This window comes from Meriones unguiculatus (genome assembly GCF_030254825.1).
Source record: "Meriones unguiculatus strain TT.TT164.6M chromosome 13 unlocalized genomic scaffold, Bangor_MerUng_6.1 Chr13_unordered_Scaffold_37, whole genome shotgun sequence".
In the NCBI taxonomy this organism is placed as follows: Eukaryota; Metazoa; Chordata; class Mammalia; order Rodentia; family Muridae; genus Meriones; species Meriones unguiculatus.
The window spans coordinates 4198920-4226240 of NW_026843647.1; positions in this window are offsets into that span (position 1 = coordinate 4198920).

The window sequence follows — 27321 nt, forward strand, 5'->3', positions numbered from 1 at the left end:
TTCCATTGTCAATGGTTTTTAAACTATGAGAATATTCACTCAGCGGCATTCCTGAGACATAAACAAAAAGCTGGGAAGATGACTCAGCAGTTAGGACATTGGCTCGGTCGCCTCCCCACTATCTCCCGGGCCACCACGTTTCTGAACTGTAAACACAAAGCGGCAAAGCACAGGAGCCATTTACCCCTTTTGTTGATCAATACAGGGCTCACCAAAGTCAGGGAACTACAAACAATCCCAGAGTGCATTGTGCCCACAGCAAGCTTCTGTGAGAACTACAAGCATGTCTCCTCAATGAGAACTACAAACATGGCGGGCTGCAGAGCAAAGACTTCTGGGATTGTTTGCAGTCATCTCAGCTTATGGCCAAGCTGTAACATGATGCAGGCGCAGAAATACAATTGGCAACCTGGACAGGAAGTCGCCCCGTTTTCCACCGCTGCAGAGGCCCCTGACTGGGAAGTTACCGGCCGACCAGGGCACACATCATTTAATAATCAAGACCTTTCTAGGAGCATCTCCGAGACGTCATCACCCCGCCCACTGGTAATGGAAGTAAACACCAGCTGCTGGAAGTCGCTGGTGTAGAGGAAGAATGTGCAGTTTGAATTCTCCTGCTCAGAGGCCGTCCAGCTGGTCTATGGAAAAGGAATCCTGGGTTCTCGGCCCCCCTTTTTTGTAATTGCGGCCCTCCCAGTCAAAGCAACGCTGCTCTCTCGGGAAGGCAGAAATGGGCTCACCCTGATACGTATTTTTAAAGATTAAAAAACAACATCAACAACAAAAGGCGGCGCAGTGACATACACCTGGGATCCCAGCACTGGGGAGGCAGGGGCAGGCGGGTCTCAGTGTGTTCCAGACCAGCGTGCTCCAGAAAGCGAGTCCAGGACAGACAGGGACACAGAATCCCTATTTCTTTCCCAGGTGCCAGGTTGGATCCCCAGGGACAACAGGGTGGTGCACAAACGTCTGATTCCCTCTGGTGATGCGCACGTGTCCATGAAGACAGAGCGCTCCTGCACCTAATAGCTAGATTTATATATGTGATAATTTTAATACTATATATTTTAATTTAGTAAAGACAGAACTGTCTTGAGTACCCACATCCTCTAGTCCTCTGGCATCGCTGGATGAACCACTGAACGATAATGGCCTTATTCCACCCTAAGCATGGAGGGACCCTGTGCCAGAATTAAGCTCAACGGAGTGGAGGGGAGGGGGATGCTAAGGCGTTTACCTGGGCCCCTGCACCTGTATTCAACCTCTAAAAGTTGTTGCTGCAGGCTATGGAAGACACAGGTTTTCCCTTAATTTAGAAAAAAAAAAAAAGCCTGAGAGAATTTATTCCAAATTTTAATACAAACAAGTAATTGACCTGTATTATACATGCACAACAATTTCAGTTCCTCTCCTCTGGTCACACACAAAAAAAGCAAATAGTGTACATGACGCTACTTCACTCTTGGAGGAAAACATGGCTGTGCTTTGGGCTGGTTTTGTGTTTCTGAGTTTTCTGCAGTGCTGTGGCAGTTATGATCCCACAGGTGATAACACATAGGGTGATCAGGTGTACCCACCCAGGTACATAAAGGGGCAAGGTGCAGCAACTTTGATACAAAGGATAAAGACCAAACAAGCCATTCCCGGATGTGTAAATGGACAAACACACACACACACACACACACACACACACACACACTTGAGGACCACTTCATTCCTTCTCAAATAACAAGGGTTACAGGTCCAGATGTAGTTTTGAACAAGTTTTGTTTCATTTTCATTTTAATGGCCCATATACAGATAAAAAATTGGCCAGGGATTTGGTTCTGGCTCCTGATTGGTATCAAATGAGACCAAATTCCCACTGATCTCCATTTCTTGAGGAATATCTGAGGATGCATATGTCTTCAGTCATGGCCTCTTAAAAGACTATCATATTATTTAGTGTAGTTTAAATAGCAAATGATGATGTTATTCCTATTACTCAATTTCATCTCTGGTGAAAATTCATATTCTGAGGAACATGTGGAAGGTTTTCTAAAAGGACTCTCCCCTACATGCACCACTTTCACACACTCAAAAAAAAAAAATACAGCATTACTCTTTTCCCATGTCTGACAAAATCATAATTTCTGAAGAGCCTACACTGCCAAAAACTCACTAGCTAGCACCCAGAACACATGCACCTATCACGAAGTATAAGAACCTTTGATACAATGACCATCATCATGTACCAAGATGGCCAGTATGAACCAGACAATCACAGTGAGGCTGCCCACTGACCAGTGTTATAGTAGAATTCAAATAAAATTATAGTCTTTAACCCAATAATCACTCTGCATGGTAGACTGTCCAGGTGAGTCAGAGAGGGAGACTTGTGCTTGTGAGAGTAGCATCACTCCCAGCAGCCACAGAAGTAGACATGCAGCTCAGCTCTTCCTGCCAGTCTTCACATTCTCCCAAACTGTGCTCAGCCTAAACCCAGAAAACCATCAGTACCCCTACCTTCCAGCTAGCTCCAAATGACAGTGAAGCATCTCCAACACTTCTAAGAACATGAACACTTCCTGATGTGTGCTTGACATCACTGAACCAGCCAGGAAAATGTCTGTTCTTATCCTGGAAGTAGTAACTGTGTGGCTTTCACCACGATCATACAAAATGTTTAAATAATGTGACATCTTCCAAAACACACAACAGGAAGCATCAATGTAACTTGGTATTGTTGCCTTTTTTTCCCCCTCTCATTCATCACAGCAAATTCTCAGTGTAGCTATGATTTTCTAGGTCCCAAAGTTCCTTTCTTACAATCCCAGTATCTTCTCAAACCAAAATGAATGTTATAACCCAGCAGCTATTTCTTTCTTCCTGAGCAAATGTAGTTATCAAAATGGAATTGGTGAATTCCTTTTTGATGGGGTCACCCAAGCTGGTGCACCTCTCCAGAGAAGATGGAAAAGAGTAAATTCCCTAGGATGGTGTCCTAAAGTGAATCAAGTATGCCAAAGCATGATAACAGGAGCCATGCTGGCCCTGCCTTGATTTCCAGAGTCTTCAATATTTCACAAGGACAAACAGTGAGGTCAACCAAATCTCAGCATATGGTTCCTATATTATCATTTAAGATATGCTCAGGAAAACAATAGGATTTTTTATTAGGATTTTCCCCAAATACCTTCACATTGGCTGTTTGTGCATGGGGTGCCCACAAATACCCAAAGTCTCATGGGTCTGAGAAAGGTAAGAAATAATAGTCAGAGAACCAAAAAACACCCTTGAGAGAAGACAAATCCTGTACAATTGGAATAAGGACACAGAAATAAACCCACACTCCTACTAAAACTTTACTTTCAACAAAGACAAAACCATACAATGGAAAAATGACAGCATCTTCAACAAATAGTTGTGGTCTAACTAGATGTCTGCCTGTAGAAAAATGCAAATTGACCCCTTTGTATCACCATGCAGAAACTCAAGTCCAAGTGGATCAAAGACCTTGACCTAAAACCAGAGACTCTAAATCATTTAGAAGACAAGGTAGAAAAAAGTTTGGAACTCAGTAACATGGGACACAATAGAAGAAATCAGCGCAGGCTCTGAGATCAACGATTAATAAATGGGATCTCAAGAAACTGAAAAGCTTCTGTAAGTCAAAGGACATTATCAAAAGAACAAAACAGCAGCCAACAGATTGGGAAAATAGCAACACCAACCCTATATCAGACAGAGCATTAAAAATCCAAAATACACAAAGAACTTAAGAAATTAAACACCAACAAATCAACTAATCCAATTTAAAAATGGGGTTCAGAGCTAAACTGAGAATTCATCACAGAGGAATCTCGAATGGTTGAGAAGCACTAAAGGAAATCATCAAAGTCCTTAGTCATCAAACAAAAATCAAAATGACTCCAGGATTCCATCTTAAACCACTTGAATGGCTAAGATAAAAAACTCAAGTGACAACATATTCTGGTGAGGATGTGGTAAAAAGGGAACATTCCTCCACTGCTGATGGGAGTGCAAACTTGTACAACTTCTCTGGAAATCAATCTGGTGCATTTGCAGAAAATTGGGAATAGTTCTACCTCCAGACCCAGCCATAGCACTCCAGGAATAATATCCAAAAGTTGTTCCCTTATATTATATAACAAGGACATTTGTTCTACTGTGTTCATAGCTGTTTATTCATAACAGCTAGAAACTGGAAACAACCTAGGTGTCCCTCAAATCTAGAAGAATGGATAAAGTACTTCTGGTACACTTACATAATGGAATACTCATCAGTTATTAAAAATAAGAAATCATGGAAACTGCAGGCAAATGGATTGAACTAGAAAAAATCATCCTGAGTGAGGTAGCACAAACACAGAGAGAAACACATAGTATAAATTCGCTTATGAGCGGATATTAGATCTATAATACAGGATAACCGTACTACAATCCACAGACCCAAAGAAGCTAAATAACAAGAAGGGTCCACAGGAGGGTGCCAGAATGTCACCCAGAATAGAAAACAGAATAGATAGCAGAAGTGGATGAAGAGAGGGAACTGAGCAGAATTTTTTTTGTGACTCTAACACAGTCTATTTATTGTCCACAAAAGAATCTTTTTATGGTTTTTTGCCATAAATATAGATTCTATTTTATGTGAAATGGTTGCTTTGGATACAGTCCTCTCGTATATATATATCTTATGGCACTGGACATATTCCATGAAATCATGAAAATCTTGTTATTGAACTTGCCATATTTTTACATATTTACACATATATCTTACAGAATTTCATCTCACACTAGGAAAGCATTTGTTGAAAGACATTCAAATTAAATGTCTTCAAGTGAGTGCTTGCAGTCTCCAAATCATTTAAGATACAGATATATAAACATACATGTTGACAGAACCTTTTTCCATTTTATTTTGTACTTTCAACTCTAAGGTGAAAATGTTTTATTGGCTTGATGACAGTGAATTACTTACCAATAATATAAGATCCTGATGCTACCCTTGCTTACCAGTGAGGCTTACCTGGCATGGAAGAAGCCGGTCCATGTTTCTGTATGCTTTAGATCCCATTTCAATTTTGTTCAACAGCGTTTTATGGAGGGCATGGGACACTGCATTCCATATGGAATAGCTGGGCTCAGAAATGGTCACCACATCATTTTCTTCTGGTTTAATCTCTATAGAAATTGGGTATGGGTCATGATTTTCACATAGCAAAGCAGGAGGTGAGCAAATAAATCCTGTCAATCCAGAATTTATGGAAGTAAAAATCTCCTGGGTACTGGGAGGCTGCAGAAGACAGAAAGTTCATTAAGCCAGGGATAGCTCTTGTCTTCGAATATGAGAAGCTTCCTCTGAAAAAGTTCATCAAGTCATTCCTATTTGATAGGGACTCAAAATAAAATGTGTTGGTTTGCCATGTTCTACACTTTCCTTCTGGTTGAAAATAATTTATTTACCATGTGAAAAAACTTAAGTTACTTATATGACTACAGAATACCTGCACATTTACCTGTGTATGTTGGTTCAAATTCAGCAAATCAACAGCAAATAGTACCCAAGTTTCAATTAGCTGGCTGTTTTTCTGCAAAGCCAAACAGATTTCTTTCTTTCTTTCCTTCTTCCCTTCCTTTTCTTTCTTTCTTCTCTCTCTCCTTCCTTCCCTCTTCTTCCTCCTCCATCTCTTTTTTTCTCTTTGCCCATATGTATATGCCCTCAGCCCAGCAGAGGCGGTTAGATGCTTATGTACTGAGTCCCCAGCACCCTAACAACTAAGCCCTGTGCACCTTACCTACTCAACCCCCAGCCCCCTAAAAATTATTTATAGGATCTTCTCTGCTCGTGCACCCGCGGGCCAGCAGAGGGCGCCAAAACAACCAATACAAGGTCTTGCACAGCCTCACCCAGGACGGGGTGCACCCATCTCCCCCAGGAAGCTTGCAGGCCTGGAGGGAGCAGAGGACTGTGCGTCTTCTCATCCCGCCAACCCTCTGCCTGAAGTTCTGCCCTCCACACCACCAGCTGGGGGACTCCAGGCGGACGGATGGAAGGCGAGGAGCGGACAGAGGAGGGAAGCGGGGAACCCCAGATACCCTCCTTCTCCCCTAACTCCCCGCACCCACCCCACGTGTGAGCAGGACTATGAATTCATAACTGCTTGGGATAAGAAGATTGCTGACCTGGAAAAACCGTTCCGGGTAGCAGCACGTCTCTGGCGGAAGTCCCGCCCCTTAGGGCTTCGCTTCCAGATCCGCCCCGCAGAGAGTCGAGACTTCCGGGCTCGGAGGCACCAAGGCCGCCCCGCCATCTCCCTGGCCCCCGCCACGGGGATGTAAACACAAACCTTCTAGTCACAGACATACCTTTATCCCTTCGTTTCTCACTTCAGAGCTCTTGCTGGTCACGGAAGTCCCAAGAGTCCCAAGAGGAATCGCGGCTGAGACTCACCGGCGCGAAAACTACAAACATGGCTTCGGAGCAGGGACTTCTGGGATTGTATACTAGAACTACAAAAATGGCGTCCAGGCGGCGCCATGCGTACTGGGATTGTTTGTAGTCACGAGCCTGCGTCTCTCCCTCTCTGTTGCCTAGACCGTGGCCCAGGAGTCGCCTACAAATCCCAGAATCCGCTGAGTGCTGTTGCCAGCATCATATGCATGTGTTCCTTGATTACCAGCAGTTGGCTTGGTGAGGAGCGTGGAAGTAGGCACGAGAAATCTTTGTCCTCAGACCCCACACAGCCTTTCCCCTGCTCTCCCTGTCAATCTCTCTGCCACTCCTTACTGCCCTTGGGATCAGGAGCTTTGTGACGTCATCGCCCCGCCCCTTATCCATGAAGTCAACACACAGTAGCTGCTCCTGCTACTACAGTAAAAAGTCCTGTCCCTGGTAGCTTTTCCTATGTCACTGGGAGTCAGACACAGACAGTATTTTTTTTTTTTTTTACATGAATACCACTCTGCCTTCTTTTGGAGGGGGACTTTTTTTAAAATTTTTTATTAATTACACTATTCATTTTGTCTCCCCCATGTAGCTCCCTCCACCCTCCCCTCCCAACTCCTCCCCTCCTCCCCCTTCTCCACGCAAGCCCCTCCCCAAGTTCACTGATAAGAGAGGTCTTCTTTTCCTTCCTTCTGATCCTAGTCTATTAGGTTTCATCAGGAGTGGCTGCATTGTCTCTCTCTGTGGCTTCTCCTTTCAAAATGGAGTCACCCAAGCTAACTTAAACTCTTCAATCACATAAGTAGGAAAGTAACTAACATGCACACATGATATGTACCCAAAGTTAAAATGTAAAATTCTGCTGGAGACATAAATGTATTCTACTGCCAATCAGTGACTAGTGTTTCCTTTCTGTATCGCTTGTTTTGACTGGACTATGTTTTCACAAACTCCACAGGAAAATGAGTGTCACAAATTACAGGCTAAAAATCGGGACTGGGGGGATGACTCAGCAGTTAAGAGGACTTGCTGCCCTGCCAGGGGAACTGAATTTAGTTTCCAGCATTCACATTGGCCTACTCCCAATGGTCTGTAACACCAGATCCAAGTGATCTGACACCCTCTTCTGGCCTCCGTGAGGACCCACATTCCACTGTAAACACACACACACACACACACACACACACACACACAGAGAGAGAGAGAGAGAGAGAGAGAGAGAGAGAGGAAAGTGAGAGGGGGAAAGGGTAGTGTGAGTGTGTGTGTGTGTATGACAGGATCTCCCATTTGTATTGTCTTTTAAAAGCACATATAAACTAAAATGACCTTGATCCAATCATCTTGCCTCTAACTCCTGGTGCTTGGATTCCAGGTGTGCAGCACCACACCTCAGTTCAAGCAGTGGTGAAGAGGGGACTCAGATTTTCTTGTGGTTGCTAAGCATTTGGTCAGCTGAACCATGTCTCCATCCCCTGACTTTATTTAACCTTTCATTTCTCCATGCACTGTGCCTACTGTGAGAATTTTAGGAGGACGTGTTGATGTAATTGGATATCAGTGGGGGTATTTGAGGGTTCAGTGGGACTGTGCTGACTGCCGGTTTCTTCACCTCCTGCCTCCATCTTTTTTTTGCCGCTTAAAATGTTTCCTCCATGAACTCCATGACAGGTAGAGTTGCCCAGTTGGGAGAGCCTTGTTTAGCTACAGAGAAATGAAGTCGAAAAGAACAGAAAGTAGCTTTAAGGAATCTCCATCATTGGCTGAGGGATAGTCTGCCCTTCCTCATCAGTTCTTTGTGTGTGTATGTGTAATTATATTTTATTTCATACAGTTTTTCATAATGGATAAATACACCAACTATTGTAATTTCTTTTATAATTTATTACAATTTATTCACTTGTATCCCAGCTGTAGCCCCACCCTCATCCCCTCCCAATCCCATACTCCCTCCCTCTTCTCCTTCCAGGCCCCTTCCCCAGTCCACTGATAGTGGAGGACCTCCTCCCCTTCCATCTGACCCTAACCTATCAGGTCTCATCAGGACTGTCATTCGTAGTCTTCCTCTGTGGCATGGTAAGGTTGCTCCCCCCTCAGGGGGAGGTGATCAAAGAGCCAGCCACTGAGTTCATGTCAGAAACAAAATGTGGAAACAACCCAGATGTCCCTAAACTGAGGAATGGATACAGAAATTATGGTACATTTATACTACTCGGCAGTTAAAAACAAAAAAAAATGAAATTTGTAGGCAAATAGTGGGAACTAGAGATCATCCTGATTGAGCTATCCCAGAAGCACAAAGACACATGGTGTATATACTCACTTATAAGTGGATATTAGACTTATAAGATAATCATACTAAAATATGTATACCTAAAGAAGCTAAGCAAGGAGGACCCTGGGTAAGATGCTCAATCTTCATTCAGAAAGGCAAAGGGGATGGACATTGGAAGAAAGTGAAAATAAGGAACAAGACAGGACCCTACTACAGAGGACATCTGAAAGACTCTATCCAGCAGGGTATCAAAGTGGATGCTGAGTCTCATAGCCAATCTTGGGGCAGAGTGCAGGGAATCTTATGAAAGAAGGGACTACAAAGAGACTGAGAGACCAAAAAGATTAAAAATTAGCAGCTATTATTAAGGGCTAAACTATGTGGGTGGAGAAGTCTGTTGATGCCCTGAGGGGAAGGACTGCCTTACTGCATTATTTCCCCACCTACTAGAGATAACAGTTGCTAGGAAACTGGCCCATCTCCCTAGGGAGGGACACCAGGTCATTATGGTCTGGGGACCTTCCTATAGCCAATTCAAAATGTAGCATTTTGACCAATGGATGCTTGCCAGGCAAGAATTGCCCCTGCTTTGGGCATGCTGGGAGGAACCAGAATCTATATATCACCCAACTAACCTGAGCGAGCGCAGCGCGCTCAGCTCCCACAGCTTCGGCGATGGGGCTGTGTAGCCCAAGCTGCAGCTTGTAATTTTTCAATAAAAAAGACCCTCATGTGTTTTGCAAGGGAGTCAATTCCTGGAGATCTTTTGGGGGCTCGCGAACTGGGTGTAACAAGACCAACTGAACTAATAAATCTGGGCCTAGGGATCTTTTATGAGACTGATACTCCTCATCAGCTGCTTAAAGAGGTGGGTGCCATTCTGTTTTCATTTTGTTGTTGTGATCATAAAATTTTCTACCCAGAAGCAACTGGCAGAGAAAAGGATTAGACTTAACACTTCCAGGTCACAATCCATCAATGAGGGAGGTCATGATGGGACCACAGAGGAACAACCCTGCTTGCTGGTTTGCTCTCTAGCTTGCTTGCTTACAGGCTCACACTTAGCTAGCCTTCTTACACTGCCCAAAACTTCTGGAGTTGAAATTGTGCCACCTGAAATGGGCTGGGTTCTCCTTAATCAGTGAATAACCAAGACAATTTCCCACAGATATGTCCTAAGGTCAAACTAATCTAGACAATTCCTCAGTCGAAGCTTTTCTCTCAGATGAGCCTCCTAGGGCTCAAGGTGACAATTAAAATGGGTTTTAGAAGGTGAAAGCACATGGTGAAGGCACTGGCCACCATTAGTTTCATCCAAAACAGATCTGTACAGCAAGACTATACATTCCTTCAGTGAACCGTCTGAAGAACCACAGTGGGTCTTTGAGAATAAGTTTCTGAAGGAAAATTTGAGAAGGATATGGAGCCTGGCAGTGGGGGCACACACTTTTGATCCCAGCACTTGGAAAACAGGGGCAGGTGGATGTTTGAGTTTGAGGCCAGCCTGGTCTATAGAGGTGTTCCAGGACAGCCAGGGCTACACAGAGAAATCACGTCTTTAAAAAAAAAATTAAAAATAGAGAGATAGAGAGGGAGGGAGACAGAGACACATTATCATGTATATACTAGAGATCAAAGTGCACACATATGGTGGAACCAACAATTACAGTCTAGCCACAAAGGAGGAGGCAGATGAACCCTCCTTCTTGTGTCACTGGCCAGGGCTGCAGCTTAAGCCACGGGATCATAAAGGAAAGCCAATCATACAACATGGAATTTGGCCATACTGAGCTATCAAAGCTAGTCCATTAGGTGTGAAGATGGTCAGTTAGTAATTATCAGGTTACTGAAATTCAGAAATGGTGATTGTTAATTGATAAAGGAAGTTCTAGGCCCTAGTGGGCAGTGGTATTCCCGAGGCAGTGGATTTTGAGCAGTATAAGAGAAAAGCACTTGTGAGCTGCAGAGATGGCTCAGTGGTTAAGAGCACCAGCTGCTCTTCCAGAGGTCCTGAGTTCATTTCCCAGCACCCACAAAGGAGGCTTACAACTATCTACACTGGTATCTGAGGCTCTCTTCTGGGATGTGATAGAGCACTCAAGTGAATATTTTTGTTTGTTTGCAAGATTAAGTTCCAAACCACCTTACATACATACATATAGGTGGATGGAACAAACTCCAAAGAGCAAGCACCAAACCACCTTACCTACATATACATACATCATGATGGATGGAACAAACACAAAAGAGCAAGCTCCATCCCAACCTTACATACATACATATACATACATCTTTTCAGATGAAACTAACTCCAAAGAGTGAGGTGCAAACCACCCAACATACATACACCTTGGTGGATGGAACAAGACCCAGAAGGCCAGTTCAGACCACACTTTTACTCTTTTTCCGCAGCTTATCTATCCCAGCAAGATCTTTCAAGCTAAACACACAATATGGTTACACTCAATTTTTCTTTAAGTGAGTGAGTACAATGAATATATGAAAAAAAACCACATATTCCCCCATACCTTCACATGATCAAATGTTTTATGTATTATGGGTGAAAAACAAATATAAAAAAACAAGTTAGTCCCAAGACCCCATATACACTTCTAATTAACCAACTTGTGATAAATTAACAAGATGAGCCAGCAACTTAACTTCTCAGCCAGCATTTCTTTACTGGCAAGGTGAAATTTGGGGTAACCAAGAATCAATTACAATAAAAATAATCTTATGAAAGTCTTTAAAGTATCACAAATCTAAACTTTTATATAAAAAATAAGCCACCTCTACTTTAAATCTTGATGGGTGGGGTGTGCATCTGCTCATTAATAACTTTATTAAAACATATCAAGAAGCTGAGGGCCAAAAACAAGTATAAGGAAATCAATTGTTGTCTCAGTTACAGGCCCAGCTGGAGAGTGTCAGTCAGGAGGTGCTATCTTGGGCTTTGATTTCTGCTCATCAACCTTAAAGAGTCCCTCGCTTTACTACTAAGAGGGTATTTTCTTAACTTTACATGGTTCTCTAAGATTTTTTACATTAGTCATTAGTAAAAACATCTTCCCTGACCTTGCAAAACAATCTACAAGTTGCTAAGGGGAAGAGAGGTTAGCCCAGACTCTGAGCAGGTAAACTCATAGTAGGGAGTGGGGTATGCCAGCCAAAAGAACCATATTATGCTTTGGAATGACTGAGGGATTTCTTGGAGGAAATTGGCAGCTAGGTTTAATGTGATAATAAGGAACCTCTGCCATTTGTCTCAGATTTGAAACCTACATCTATGGAAATAACAACTTTAGAGAGCAGTATGGTCTCCAATGGGTAATGATTATCAAATGAGCCTACAAGAAAGACAGGTGGCAAAGAAGATTCTATAATTTCTTTACTTTCTTTAAATCTCCTTTCTTTTCTGTAAGGGAGGGCAGTTACACAGGCTGGCCTCAAATTTCTGCTCTTATTTCTTCTCCATAGGCCGCTCTGTTCAACTGAGAAGATTCTGTAACCTGAGTCTTGCTTGCAACATCACTGAGAAATAAACGTTACCTGTAACTCATTTTACAGAGTCCCACCCCCAAAGCACTGGGTGAGTGGGCATCTCACATCCAGAAACATCTGAAATAAGAAATGCTGTGACGTCTCAAACTTTTTATCCCAAGCATTTCAGAGATAAGGTGTTTCTCTTCCAGCCTCAGGGCATGTTTCCCACCAGCCCAGGAAAGCAGGAGGGGAAGATTGGGTGAAAAGCTTGGAAGCCCAGCAAACATGACTGAGATCAGACATTCTAGGAACCACCGCAGAGCACAAGTTCTACTTTAATTCAAGAAAACAAAGACTATATGTTGCTGGAGCCTGCCAGTTGAGTTGAATGGTTCTTGAGTTGGGAGTGAGGATTAAAATAAATAAACTAACACACAACACATGGAACCTTTCTGAGAGGCTCTATTGGAGAGTAGACTCAATCAGCAGCCTGGCTTTATTGCTGAGTGCTTTTAAGCCAGAGTAAAAACAGCTCAGAACAATGGGTTAAATTTACAAGAAGGTGAAACAAGAGGTGTGATCTTGACAAGCTATCTCACCTGCTGTCACAAACAAAAGGAGATGGGCTTGGAAATTCTTCCCTGACTTCAGTGAAGGCCTGGTAAAGCAGTCTTCCCACTGAGATTTAAATATCAAAGCAGCTGCCAGAACAGTGGCTCCCAACAACATATCCCTTGGGACTGGGGTGCTCCAAGGATTGGTGTATATAATTGTTTAAAATTAGGCACATCTAGGATGCTTGCTTTGCATTAAACAGCACACTCCTATCATATGAACAAGAACACAGTACCAAATAATTATCCTATAGGTGAAGTGAGTGGAGAGTTAGCTAGGCTGTGTCCAAGGCCATCCATCAAATGTGGTTGGTGGCATCTGAGAGATCAGGAGGCTCTGGTGGGGAGAGGGAGTCCTGCACCTTAATGCATAGCTCCGAATGGCTATACAGAAGGGAGGGCTGCAACCTTAAACAGCAGGGTACTTCTATCCAGAGAAGAGACATTCTGCCTGCAATTTGCATGTAATTAACAACTAAAAATGGAGATCTTTTGTTGGCAGATCTTTTCAAATTCACAAACTCGGGTCCTCAAGAGCAAAAAGTGCTCTTATCCAATTAATTAGCCAATTAATCAGCCACTGTTCTAGAGTACCAGTTCAGTTCCTACTGTGCACATCAGTCAGGTTACAATCTACCTTACCTTCAAGGAGTCTGAAAGTTTCTTCTGGCCTCCAGGGATACCTGCACTTACTGTGCATATACGTCCATACAGACCCTTACAAATATACTTAATTAAAAATAAAATAAACCTAAAAATATATCTTTAAAAATCAACTTATACTTTCTTTTTACTAAAGACCGATGAGCATGTAACTTGGTAAAAAGCTGAAGATCTTCTGTGTTCCTTATTCTTCTCCTCTCTCAAATGTTGATATTACAAGCCATGTGCATCAAAGTCTTTATACACATTTTCAAAAATACTGCTTCATTAATGAAATTTATCAATTATACAGAACTGTAATCTGTGTGTGAATAGGCACACAGTATATATATTTGTGTGTGTATACATAATTCAAAATAAAATAATTAAAACACTAATAACAGTTGAATACAATTAACACTGTCATATTGTTACCTAAAAATTAATCAGAATCATCTGGATGGTGGGTGGCTTAGGCATTTAATTCCAGCACTCTGGAGGCAGAGGCAGAGAATTCCCTGTGAGTTTGGGGCTAGTCTGATCTACAGAGGGAGGTCCAGGATAAATATAGTTAAAAACAAAAACAAAAACAAAATCGTAGTTTAGCTGACTAAAAGATTTGAGGGATATGCAGCACAAAAAACAAACAAACAAACAAAAAACCCCAAACAAACAAAAAAAGCCATGTAGACTAATATTTTGAGTGTTTATTACTTAATTTCTTTTTAAATATTTTCATGTTCTCATAAAGCATTGAGTGTCATTTTTTCATCTGGTGATATGTTTGGAACCAGTTCTCAGTTTCTGGACAAAGAAAAGAGGGATCCTGAGACCATAGGTACCATTTCTCTGTAAAACAACTTAGTCTGTTCAAGGGAGAAAACTAGTTCAAGCTCTAGGCCAGGCACATGGTCTCACTGTGGGAGATGGAAATGAGGTTTACAACAGGTGTTAGTTAGCTTTTTAAAATGAGGTTTTCGGTATTACACATCAGTGCCTGTGATTATGTGGAAGTGTTCCATCTCTTTGGATAAGCTGCTGTATTAAGATCAGTGCTGTGGGATTGCAGAAAAATCACAGGCCTGGCCAGGCTAAGATCCAGAAAGCCAGGAGGTGCAGGCCTCTTGGACTAAAAGGCAGGTCTCAGCCCAGTGGGTGCTTCACCTGAGGTCAACAGAGTTTGTAGATATACTGCACTATCCAGCCACCATAGTTGAAAGCCAAGCCCTGGGAATTCAGTGGCAAATCTCCAGGAAGGAGGGGAGTACTCCCTCCCCCCAGGATAAATGATTGACAAATTTCAAGTAGCCATGGTGGAAAGCTGATTATATCATCAAACACATTTTTGTCCTGTGATATCAAGGATTTATAATCCTTGGGCCTTAGGAGAGATTAAAGGGTACATGTATTTGATTCCCTGGGGATAGAGATGCTAGGGATATAGTTGATTTACATGTTGTGGTACAGTACCTCATTTGCATGTAGTATCACAGTACTATTACAAGGAGAATATGTTAATTAATTATCCTATTCATGGGGGAACATCTCCAGGTACAGTTGAAGGGCATTTGCTGAAAGCCAAGATCTCCTTAGGATAGGGTAGATTATTTTCAGGAATCCACAGGTGCTTGCTGAGCAGGTTTCTTATCAGGAAAAGGACAGGTATGTAATTGTCACTTAGGGCCATGTGGTGCTCCTTATAGGATCTGAGGTTCCCCAGATCAGGCAAAGAGAGAATTCCACTGAGAAAGTGAGTATACTGTTACACACCAAGTTCAGAGGCTATCTGGAATGTTCATACTACAAAATTATATTCAGAGTCCCACAACTGAGGTTCTGCAACCACTCCTCAGTATCAACAGTTTAACAGTGCTCCTTATGCAGTACCAGCCTGTCTGTTCGCTGTTTGGTGATGATGAGAATCAAGGCGAGGGCCTTCTGCCCAGGTAGGTCCTCTAGCAATTACCAACATCATTTTTTTTCCATTATCAATGACAGCATCTTATATAGTTATGGTTTTGCATTTCTGTGAAGATTTTTAAATAGTGCAAACATAATTTTTAATATATTATGCCATAAAAGGAATCATGCCTTGTCAACACCAAGAGTCAGTTAAGAGCAGTCAAGGTCAGTATGTAAACTGTTAAAAGACTGAAGGACACATTGGCTGCCTGAGTCAACAATCCTTAGAAGCTTCTCTAGGTTGTAGAATTCAGTCAAAAACAGTTACAGGAATCAGGTCTGTAGTGTCTGTAGTGAAGGAAAAGGAAAGTAAGAATGTCCAGATTAAAAAACACAGAAAATCAGAGAAAACTCACTCTTGCCATCATTACACAACTAGGGTCTTACACAGCAGGGTCTGGCAAAACTTATGCACCTAAAATAAATCTATTTTAATTTCTAAAGAAAAAATAACATATACAGGAAGAAAACCTTAGGAAATTACATGTGCATGTGTATTGTCACCATTTTCATTGTCTTATCCTCTAGGATGCCAAAAGACTACATTTGATATCCTGGACTTGGAAACAGACAGTTCTGAGCCCTTGATGTAAGTGCTAGGAATTAAAATTGGCTTCAAAAGGTAGTAGTACCACTAACTCTCTAGATCCCAGTGATGTCATTATAATGGAGAGGATGAAGATGCTGTATTGTGCTTCTGTCTCCTAGCACTTAAAGGTGATGAAGACTCTGATAAATGGCTGCTGGATTTCTCCCCCTATGTGAATGGACTTCCCATATTACTTCTTTTTTTAATTTTTTTATTATTATTATTAATTACACTTTGTTAATTTTGTATCCCCCCATATGTCCCTCCCTCCTCCCTTCCGGATCCCACACTTCTTCCCCTTTCTGCATGCATGCTCCTCCCCAAGTCCACTGATAGGGGAGGTCCTCCTCTCCTTCCTTCTGATCTTAATCTATCAGATCACATCAGGAATTGTCTTCTCCTGTGGCCTGGTAAGGCTGCTCCCCCCTCAGGGTGAGGTAATCAAAGAGCAGGCAAATCAGTTTATGTCAGAGGCAGTCCCTCTTCCCATCACTATGTAACCCACTTGGACACTAAACTGCCATCGGCTACATCTATGCAGGGGTTCTAGGTATCTCCATGACTAGTCCTTGGTTGGAGTATGAGTCTCTGGAAAGTTCCCTGTGTTCATATTTTCTTGTTCTGTTGCTCTCCTTGTAGAGTTCCTGTCCTCTCCAGCTCTTGCTATTTCCCACTTCTTACATAAAATTCCATTCACTCTGCCGTCAGATGGCCATCTGGCTCAGTATCTGCTTTGATAGTCTGCAGGGCAGAGGCTTTCAGAGGCCCTCTGTGGCAGGTTCCTAGGTTGTTTCCTGTTTTCTTCTTCTGAGGTCCATCCTCTTTGCCTTTCAGGATGGGGATTTACTGTTTTAGGTAGGGTCCTCTCTTTTGTTTAGTTTGTTTAGATGTACTGATTTTAGTGGGTTCATCCTATGTTGTATGTTTATATGAGTGACTATATACCGTGTGTGTCTTTTTGCTTCTGGAACAACTCACTGAGGATGATCTTTTCCAGGTCCCACCATTTACCTGCAAATTTCATGATTTCCTTATTTTTCATTGCTGGGTAATACTCCATTGTATAGATGTACCACAGTTTCTGCATCCATTCTTCAGTTGAGGGGCATCTGGGCTGTTTCCAGCTTCTGTCTATTAAAAATAAAGCTGCTACAAACATGGTTGAGCAAATTTCCTTTTTGTGTACTTGAGCGTCTTTTGGATACATGCCTAGGAGCAGTATGGCTGGATCTTGAGGAAGCACTATTCCTAGTTGTCTGAGAAAGTGCCAGATTGATTTCCAGAGTAGTTGTACAAGTTTACATTCCCACCAGCAGTGGAGAAGGGTCCCCTTTCTCCACAACCTCTCCAGCATGTGTTGCCAATTGAGTTTTTGATCTTGGCCATTCTGATGGGTGTAAGGTGAAATCTCAGGGTTGTTTTGATTTGCATTTCCCTAATGGCTAATGAGGTTGAGCATTTCTTTAAGTGCTTCTCTGCCATTCGGTATTCCTCTACAGAGAATTCTCTGTTTAGCTCTGTTCCCCATTTTTTAAGTGGATTACTTGGTTTGCTGCTTTTCAGCTTCTTTAGTTCTTTATATATACTGGATATGAGTCCTCTGTCAGATAAAGGGTTGGTGAAGATTCTTTCCCAATCTGTAGGTGGTCGCTTTGTTTTGATGACGGTGTCCTTTGCTTTACAGAAGCTTTTCAGTTTCATGAGGTCCCATTTATTGGTTGTTGCTCTTAGAGCCTGTGCTGTTGGTGTTCTGTTCAGGAAGTTTCCCCCTGTACCAATGAGTTCTAGGGTTTTTCCCACTTTTTTTTCAAGCCGATTTAATGTGTCTGGTTTTATGTTGAGGTCTTTGATCCACTTGGACTTCAGTTTTGTGCAGGGTGACAAGTATGGATCTATTTTCATTTTTCTACATGTAGACATCCAGTTAGACCAGCACCATTTGTTGAAGATGCTATCTTTTTTCCATTGTATGGTTTTGGCGTCTTTGTCAAAGATCAGGTGTCCATAAGTGTGTGGGTTTATTTCTGGGTCCTCTGTTCGGTTCCATTGATCCACCATTCTGTTTCTATGCCAGTACCATGCAGTTTTTAAAACTGTTGCTCTATAGTACAACTTAAGATCAGGGATGGAGATACCTCCAGAAGATCTTTTATTGTAGAGGATTGTTTTAGCAATTCTGGGTTTCTTGTTATTCCATATGAAGTTGAGAATTTTCCTTTCCAGGTCTGTAAAGAATTGTGTTGGTAATTTGATGGGCATTGCATTGAATCTGTAGATTGCTTTTGGTAAAATGGCCATTTTTACTATGTTAATCCTACCAAGCCATGAGCATGGGAGATCTTTCCATCTTCTCATATCTTCTTCTAATTCTTTCTTCAGAGATTTGAAATTTTTTTCATACAAGTCTTTGACTTCCTTGGTTAGGGTTACTCCGAGGTACCTTTGTCATTTGTGGCTATTGTGAAGGGTGTTGTTTCCTTAATTTCTTTCTCAGCCCTTTTGTCTTTTGTATACAGGAGGGCTACTGATTTTTTTGAGTTAATTTTGTATCCTGCCACTTTGCTGAAGGTGTTTATCAGCTGTAGGAGTTCCCTGGTAGAGTTTTTGGGGTCACTCATGTATACTATCATATCATCTGCAAATAGTGATAATTTGACTTCTTCCTTTCCAATTTGTATCCCCTTGATCTCCTTCAACTGTCTTATTGCTCTAGCAAGGACTTCCAACACTATGTTGAAGAGATATGGAGAGAGTGGGCAGCCTTGTCTTGTCCCTGATTTCATTGGGATTGCTTTAAGTTTCTCTCCATTCAGTTTGATGTTGGCTATAGGCTTGCTGTATATCACCTTTACTATGTTTAGATATGTGCCTTGTATCCCTGATCTCTCCAATACTTTGAACATGAATGGATGTTGGATTTTGTCAAAGGCTTTTTCAGCATCTAGGGAGATTATCATGTGGTTTTTTTTTCTTTCAGTTTGTTAATATGGTGGATCACATTGATGGATTTCCGTATATTGAACCACCCCTGCATACCTGGGATGAAGCCTACTTGGTCATAGTGGATAATATCTTTGATGTGTTCTTAGATTCGGTTTGCAAGTATTTTATTAAGTATTTTTGCATCAATGTTCATAAGGGAGATTGGCCGGAAATTCTCTTTCTTTGTTGAGTCTTTGTGAGGTTTAGGTACCAAGGTGACTGTGGCTTCATAGAATGAATTTGGTAATATTCCTTCTGTTTCTATTTTGTGGAATAGTTTGAAGAGAATTGGTGTTAGCTCTTCTTTGAAGGTCTGGTAGAATTCTGTGCTGAAGCCATCTGGTCCTGGGCTTTTTTTGGATGGGAGACTTTTGATGACCGCTTCTATTTCTTTGGGGGATATAGGTCTATTTAGTTGATTTACCTGGTCCTGGTTCAGCTTTGGTAAGTCAAATCGATCAAGAAAATTGTCCATTTCATTTAGATTTTCAAATTTTGTGGCATATAGACTTTTGAAGTAAGTCCTAATGATTGTTTGGATTTCCTCAGTGTCTGTAGTTATATCCCCCTTTTCATTTCTGATTTTGTTGATTTGGGTGGTGTCTCTCTGCCTTTTAGTTAGCCTGGCTAAGGGTTTGTCGATCTTGTTGATTTTCTCAAAGAACCAGCTCTTGGTTTCATTGATTCTTTGAATTGTTTTATTTGTTTCCAATTGATTGATTTCAGCCCTGAGTTTGATTATTTCCAGCCATCTACTCCTTCTTGGTGTGTCTGCTTCTTCTTTTTCTAGGGTTTTTAAGTGAGCCATTAGGGTGCTTGAATGAGCTGTCTCGAATTTCTTTTTGAAGGCACTTAGTGCTATGAACTTTCCTCTTAGCACTGCTTTCATTGTGTCCCACAAGTTCGGGTATGTTGTGTCTTCATTTTCATTGATTTCTAGAAAGACTTTAATTTCTTTCTTTATTTCTTCCCTGACCCAGCTGTCATTTAGTAACAAGTTGTTCAGTTTCCATGTGTGTGTAGGCTTTTTGTTATTTCTGTTATTGTTGAGGTCCAGCTTTATTCCATGGTGATCAGACAAGATACATGGGATTATTTCAATCTTCTTGTATTTGTTGAGGCTTGCTTTGTGACCCACTATGTGGTCTATTTTGGAGAAGGTTCCATGAGGTGCTGAGAAGAAGGTAAATTCTTTTGTGTTTGGGTGTAAAGTTCTGTAAATGTCTGTTAGGTCCATTTGATTCATGACCTCTGTCAGAGACATTGTTTCTTTGTTTAATTTCTGTTTGGTTGACCTGTCCTTTGTTGAGAGTGGGGTGTTGAAGTCTCCCACTATTAATGTGTGTGGATCTATATGTGCTTTAAATTTTATCAATGTTTCTTTCACAAATGTGGGTGCCCTTGTATTTGGGGCATATATGCTCAGGATTGTGATGTCTTCCTGGTGGAATTTTCCCTTGATGAGTATGAAGTGTCCTTCCCCATCTCTTTTGATTAATTTTGGTTGAAAGTCTATTTTATCAGATATTAGAATGGCTACTCCTGCTTGCTTCTTGGGTCCGTTTGCTTGGAAAGTCGTCTTCCAACCGTTTACCCTCAGGTAATGTCTATCTTTGTGTCTTAGGTGTGTTTCTTGTATGCAACAGATTGCTGGGTTTTGTTTATGTATCCATTCTGTTAATCTGTGTCTTTTTAATGGAGAGTTGAGTCCATTGATGTTGAGAGAGATTAATGACCAGTGGCTGTTAGATCTCTTGATTTTGATGTTGGCTGTGGTCATCAGGTTGTGTGCTTGGTTGCTTTTTGTTTTACTGAAGTGAGGTTATTTATTTCCTGTGTTTTCTTGAATGTAGCTAGCTTTCTTGGGTTGTATTTTCCCTTCCAGTGTCTTCTGTAATGCTGGATTTGTTTGTAGGTATTGTTGAAATTTGTTTTTGTCATTGAATATCTTGTTTTCTCCATCTATGAGGACTGAGAGTTTTTCTGGGTATAGTAGCCTGGGCTGACATCTGTGTTCTCTTAGGGTCTGCATGATATCCGTCCAGGCCCTTCTGGCTTTCATAGTCTCTGTTGAAAAGTCAGGTGTGATTCTAATGGGTTTGCCATTATATGTTACTTGGCCTTTTTCCCTTGCAGCTTTTAGTATTTTTTCTTTGTTCTGTATACTTACTGTTTTGATTATTATGTGGCGGGAGGATTTTCTTTTCTGGTCAAATTTGCTTGGTCTTCTGTAGGCATCATGTATTCTAATTGGCCTCTCCTTTAGCTTGGGGAAATTTTCTTCAATGATTTTGTTGAAAATATTTTCTGGGCCTTGGAGAAGGGAGTCTTCTTTTTCCTCTATACCTATTATTCTTAGGTTTTGTCTTTTCATATTGTCTTGCATTTCTTGGACGGTCTGTGTCAGGAATTTTTCAGATTTAACATTTTCTTTGACAGATACATCGATTTCTTCCATTGTATCTTCTACACCTGAGATTCTTTCTTCCATCTCTTGTAGTCTGTTGGTTATGCTTACCTCTGTAGTTCCTGTTTTCTTCCCTAGATTCTTCCTTTCCATTATTTCTTCCATTTGTGTTTTCTTTAATTTTTCCAATTCTATCTTCAGGTCTTGAGTTGTTTTGTTTACTTCCTTCACCTGTCTGATTGTACTTTCCTGTTTTTCTTTTAGTTCCTTCAACTCTGTTTCTTTCATTTCATTCAGTGTTTTAAGCATTTCCTTTCTAAAGGCCATAAACTGTTTGGCTGCAGCTTCCTCTATTTCTTTACGGATCGCAATATTCTCTTTGAGTTTATCTTCCTCTATGTCTTTACGAATCTTATTTGTTTCCTCTGTTATCATCTTCATGAGCATACTTGTTAGGTCATCTTCTTGGATTTCAGTTATGGTGGGGTGTCCAGGGCTACTTGCCCCTGGGTAACTGGGTTCTGGAGATGCCATATTGCTCTGTCTTTTGTTGCTTGAGCTTTTACGCTGGCCTCTACCCATTGTGTTATCTTAGGAGTTTGGGGTTATTTTCTGGTGGTTCCTGGGGATCCTGTGGTGGAGAGAATCCCCTTTGCAGAAAGCTGGATTTTCCTGAAGGATGTCTTCTCAGCTTTTTGGGTATAGTCCCTGGATGGCTGGTGTTTTTTCAGGAGTTGCTCACCTCAGGGATATAGACCTGAGTGGTAACTGTGGTCTTTGTTAGTCGAGAGGGTTCTCCTCTCACCCAGGGAAGTCCTGAGGGCAGCTGCCCTGTTTCTGGGTTTCTTGTTGCAAATTTAATGATCAGCTGCTGTGACCCAGTTGGACATCAGGCGCGCCTCAACTGTTTGTGCTTGTGTCTGGAGCACAGCTGAGTGCTGGCGCCTCGGCCCCACTAGACTACTCGACTTTTTCTAGGGAAGGATTGGGTGATTTAGATCAGTACAGTTTCTTTCCTTCCCCGTGGATTCTCTGGAGACACGGACTCCTAGTGTCTTTTTTTGCCCTGGTGCACACTGCTCAGTGTCCGCCAGCTGGCTGGCCACAGAAATTTGTCTGTGCCTGGAGCACAGCTGTGTGATGGCGGCTCAGTCTCTGCCAGCTGTCTGGTGCGCAGAAACTGCCTGTGTCTGCCTTTGCGGCTTTTGGGAGCCTGAGAGGCTCCCTAAGCTGGGTAATTTTCCGGGGACCTTTTCAGGTTGGGGGTGAGCTGAGTGCTCTGAGATCAGACCCGCCGTTTCTATCTCCGGCAGCGAATCAGGCGCGCAGGCAGGCAGGGCTCTGTGCCGAAACCTGGGTCCCCGGCTCTGGTTCCGGGCTGGCTCCTGGGGTGCCCATGGAACCCGCCCGAGTCTTTTCCAGGGGATGTCTGGGTGACCTAAGGCTGGTCCCAATCGTTTCCTGTACCCTGGGGTTATCTCTCGACTGAAAATTCCAGTCTCTGATAGTGTGGTGCCCACGGTTCAGTCTGGGACCGTGACCAGAGACACTGGCTTGTGGCTCTGGGCTGGGGCTGGGGCTGGCGGCCGGCAGCCAAGCGTCTGGCGGAACCGGGATCTCTTCCGCGGTTTAGCCAGGTGAGTTAAAAGCTGATTGAATCCCCCACCGTGGGGTATCCTCTCACCTGGGAAACACAATGACTGTGTTTTATGGCCGAGAGTTCTGATTGCTGGTCACTGTGCTGATCCTGCTGTGCTGCTGCTCAGAATGAGAGTCCTCCCGGCTCCGCCATCTTGCCCCTCCCTCCGTGAATCCTTTTGGAATGGAATTCTTAATGACTGGGGATTATCAGAGAATAGTAACGAATAAGAGAGTAGAGAAGTGATGCATCAACAAAATAAAATTTAATAATATCAACAACTGGCTTATTTATTTATTTATTTATTTATTTATTTATTATGTATACAGTGTTCTGCATGCATGTACACTTGCACACCATAAAAGAACACCAGATCTCAGTATAGATGTTGTGAGCCACCATGTGGTTGGTTGGAATTGAACTCCTGACCTCTGGAAGAGCACCCAGTGCTCTTAACCTCAGAGTTGAAAAAGAAAACACATAGGCATACTGACTTTGAAAAACACAGGCTATTCTCTTGTAGAGGGAAATCCATTAATAAGATACTGTTCGATGTTCTCCCTGAGTACAATATTAGCTGCTGAGACCTGTAACCTGACAAAGCATTAGTCAATAGCCTGTTTCTCAAATTTGAACTGGCAGAACTGTGTCAATGAGGATTGTACATATGGGCATAGGATAGTCCCTTAATTCAAAATTCAATATTCACTGGATCATGTTACCTGACATAAACTGTACACCCATCAATCTGGTCTGTTTTCACTCGCATTCATAAATTAATAAATATATGTTGGGAAGTTATAAATTAAAAACCTCACCTTGCTACATTTCTAGATAATCCTGGTGAGCAAACATGTGTTTCCCGGAATCCTAATCTCTAACCAGGCCTGGTTAGCATATTACTTATCTGTGGAGTATTTTACAGACATTCTTCCCTCAGCTAAATTCTATGTGGGACCACTTGTTTCTCAGCAATAGTTAATCCTTTATATCATTGGTTCTACTCTTCTATATTATAGCTTAATATTGGAGCACTCCGTGACACATGACATACCATTTACAAACCCCACAAAATTCAAATGTATCTTTTAAAACTGAGAGAATCTATCTGTCACCCACAAGGTTACCAGGAACGAGGCCTAAAAAAGGTCACCTAAAGTTCACCGGACTAGTGAGTCTGCCCCAAGGTCACCAGGAATTGGAACATGGGTCACCAATTCCAAAAACAATGTCGTAAGATTCCCTATCCAAGAAACAACCTGAGGATAACCACAAGGATGGGAAATATCTTATACCAAAATGGAGAATTTGTGCTGAGCAGCCTACCAACCTTGTAGTAGAACATTAATGACACAGAAAATACCTAATATTCCTGAGGCCTAGAGATAGCTCGTTCAATGTTAATTATGTTAGCTAGCCAATCACTTTGTAAAAAGCTTGCCCTTGCTGAATGCCACCCAATCCTGAAACTGTTGAACTGGAACTTCCTGGTCCTTCCTAAAACCCTAATCAAAACCCTGCCATGCAGCTGCTCAGGGCTCTCCTCTCTGATCCACTGTGTTGGTGATGATGGAGAAACCCAGCTTAAGTTCAAATAAAACTCTTTGCTCTTACATATGTGGTCCAGCTCCTTATGATCTTTGGGGACCCTAAGATCTAGGCTTAACATTTGGGGTCTCATATTGGATCCCCAAGTCTCCCAAGCACCCCTGGCACATGGGGCTGAACAACAGCCAGTAAGTGAGCACTCTGTCTAGGTCTTTCTCTCTGTTTCTCTAGTTTCCTTTTTAGGGCCTTGGGGCAAAATTTGTAATCTGTGTGGTCAGAAAGGTTAGAGCTGATGCTTTGGACAACTGTGGGCCAGAGGGGACCTGGATGACTTTGTAGAACCCCCACTCGAAGAAGCAAATCTGTAAAGGGTTGAGCACCGAGTTTTCTGTGTTCTCTAGACCTCAGAGATGACGAATGTGCCCCTATCTGTAAAGGGTGGTAGAGTACCCAGTTTTCTGTGATCTCTGGATCTTTGGACAAAGACAATGCAGGTAGCTCCTGCATCAGGGATTCACTGATGTCCTACTTTCATTTTTTCCACTGCAGGAGTGGTGGGATCTGCTGTCTGGCTCTCTGTATTTTTCTGATGCACAAGCAATGGGATCTAGCTGTTTGTGTCTTGTTTAACTGTTTTGTCTCTTGCTGCCAGTTTTCTTTTTTCTGTCTTTGGGACTTATTGAGGACATGGGACAGAATGCCTCTAGACTTGATTCTTTCCCATTTCAGGGAAGCTTGATCCATGCTCCACAGGCTCCAATGAGAGTGGCAAGGAGGTGCCAAGGGAGGGATACAGTATGTGGAGCCCCAGGCTTGGCACCTCTGACATTGTTCTCTGGTCTCTGGTCTTGAAGAACTTAGCCACTACTCTGACCTTGGGTCTGGCAGAGCTTGGTCACTGCTCTGGACTCTGATCTGACAGAGATTTGCTGCTGCTGTGGTCTCTTGTCGGGCAGAGTTTGGCTGGTGCTTTGGCCTCTGGTCTGGTAGAGATCAACAGATATGTTGCTGCTCCATTCTCTGGTCTGGCTGAATGCAGGTCACCATTCCAAACTCGGGTGTAGTTGGGTGGAGCCTGATTTGGGGGTAGGTCACCACTAATGGAACAGGATAGAGGGCCCATAGAGAGACCGGCCACTGTTCTGAGTTTTGGTATTTTCTTTTTCCATTCTCTTTGAGCGCATTATACCCAGTACATTTTTTCCTTTGTTGTACTTTTGTGATTTTGTTTGCTTGTGATGGTCTCAGTGGGCTGGTGATCAAACAGCTGTGCTCCATTGTGACTTTGCCTTCCCCATGCTCCCAACACTACAAGCTGGGGCACCTCTGGTCATCAGTGGGAACACATATTTCCACATATTTGGCTAGGAAGGCTCGGTTGGAGAGGGGTCGGTGTGCAGAAAATCTTGCTGGGCTGGACCTTGTTGCCTCCTTGCTCTCTCTATGAGGAAGGTCGGTGACCTGAGGTTAGCTCTGGCTTGGAACAATGACCACCAAATAATGCTCTTAGCTGAAACCTATTGTAGTTATTACTATTATTATTATTTGGTTAGGGTCCTCTGTAGCCCAGCCTGGCCTTAAACTAAACAGCTATAAGATGACCTTGAATTTCTGATCCTTCTGCTCCACCTCTTATCAACTGAGCTACAATCCCAATCCCACAAACTTCTTTTTCTGAGCCATAGTTGGCTTCAACAAGGAAGTGAACCGAACTCAAATAGGGAAGGCTTGGCTCCACTGAGCTCCTGGGTCTGAGCCTGTGTACTGGCACTGTACACAGAATACCCACCTGAGCACCTTGATATGTCACTTATTAGCCTTGCTGTACTTATGAGATTGTCACCTGAGAATGAAGCCAATTCTTTTTTAGTCAAGGTCTCATACTGGCAACTAAAAGAATTTTATTAGAAAATCTTAGAAAGCACGTGTATGATTGTGGTTTGAATGGGTGAGGAACCTCTGTCAATGTGCTTCCCAAAGTGCTAAAGGACGTAAGCATGGGGAACGGGGAGGGGTAGATCAGGAATTCACCATGTCTGGGTATCTACCCCCCCAGAAAATGAGTTGCTTTATTTAATCACCAATGCAAGAAAAAAAATAGCTAGAATGCATTTGAGGTTCCAGGTTTAGAAGTGAGGCTGCAGGGGTTCTTTTGGCAATGCTTTTGAAGAACTGCATCCATTCAAGTGCAATGTTTGTAAATCACACTGAGCAAGGAAAGCAGGGAAGGGAAGGGGAGGGGAGAATAAAAAGGAGTACAGGGGAAGAACATGTTCAAACTTTTCCTATCAAGAAAACAAAAAGGAAAAAAATCTTAATGAAGTCCCACTTTTTGTATGTGTGCCCAAGAATTTTATTATTATTATTTATTTAATTTTTTGTGTTAAATATTTTTAATTTTTTAAACTTTTATTAATTACACTTTATTCACTTTGTATCCCCCCATAAACCCCTCCTTCCTCCCTTCCTAATCCCACCTACCTTTCCCTTTCTTCACACATGCTCCTCCCCAAGTCCACTGATAGGGGAAGTCCCCCTCTCCTTCCTTCTGATCTTAGTCTGTTAGGTCTCATCAGGGGTGGCTGCATTGTCTTCCTCTGTGGCCTGAGATCAAACAGCAGACAAATCAGTTTATGTTAGAGGCAGTCCCTCTTCCCATTACTATGTAACCCACTTGGACACTAACTGTCATGGGCTACATCTGTGCAGGGGTTCTAGGTTATCTCCATGCATGG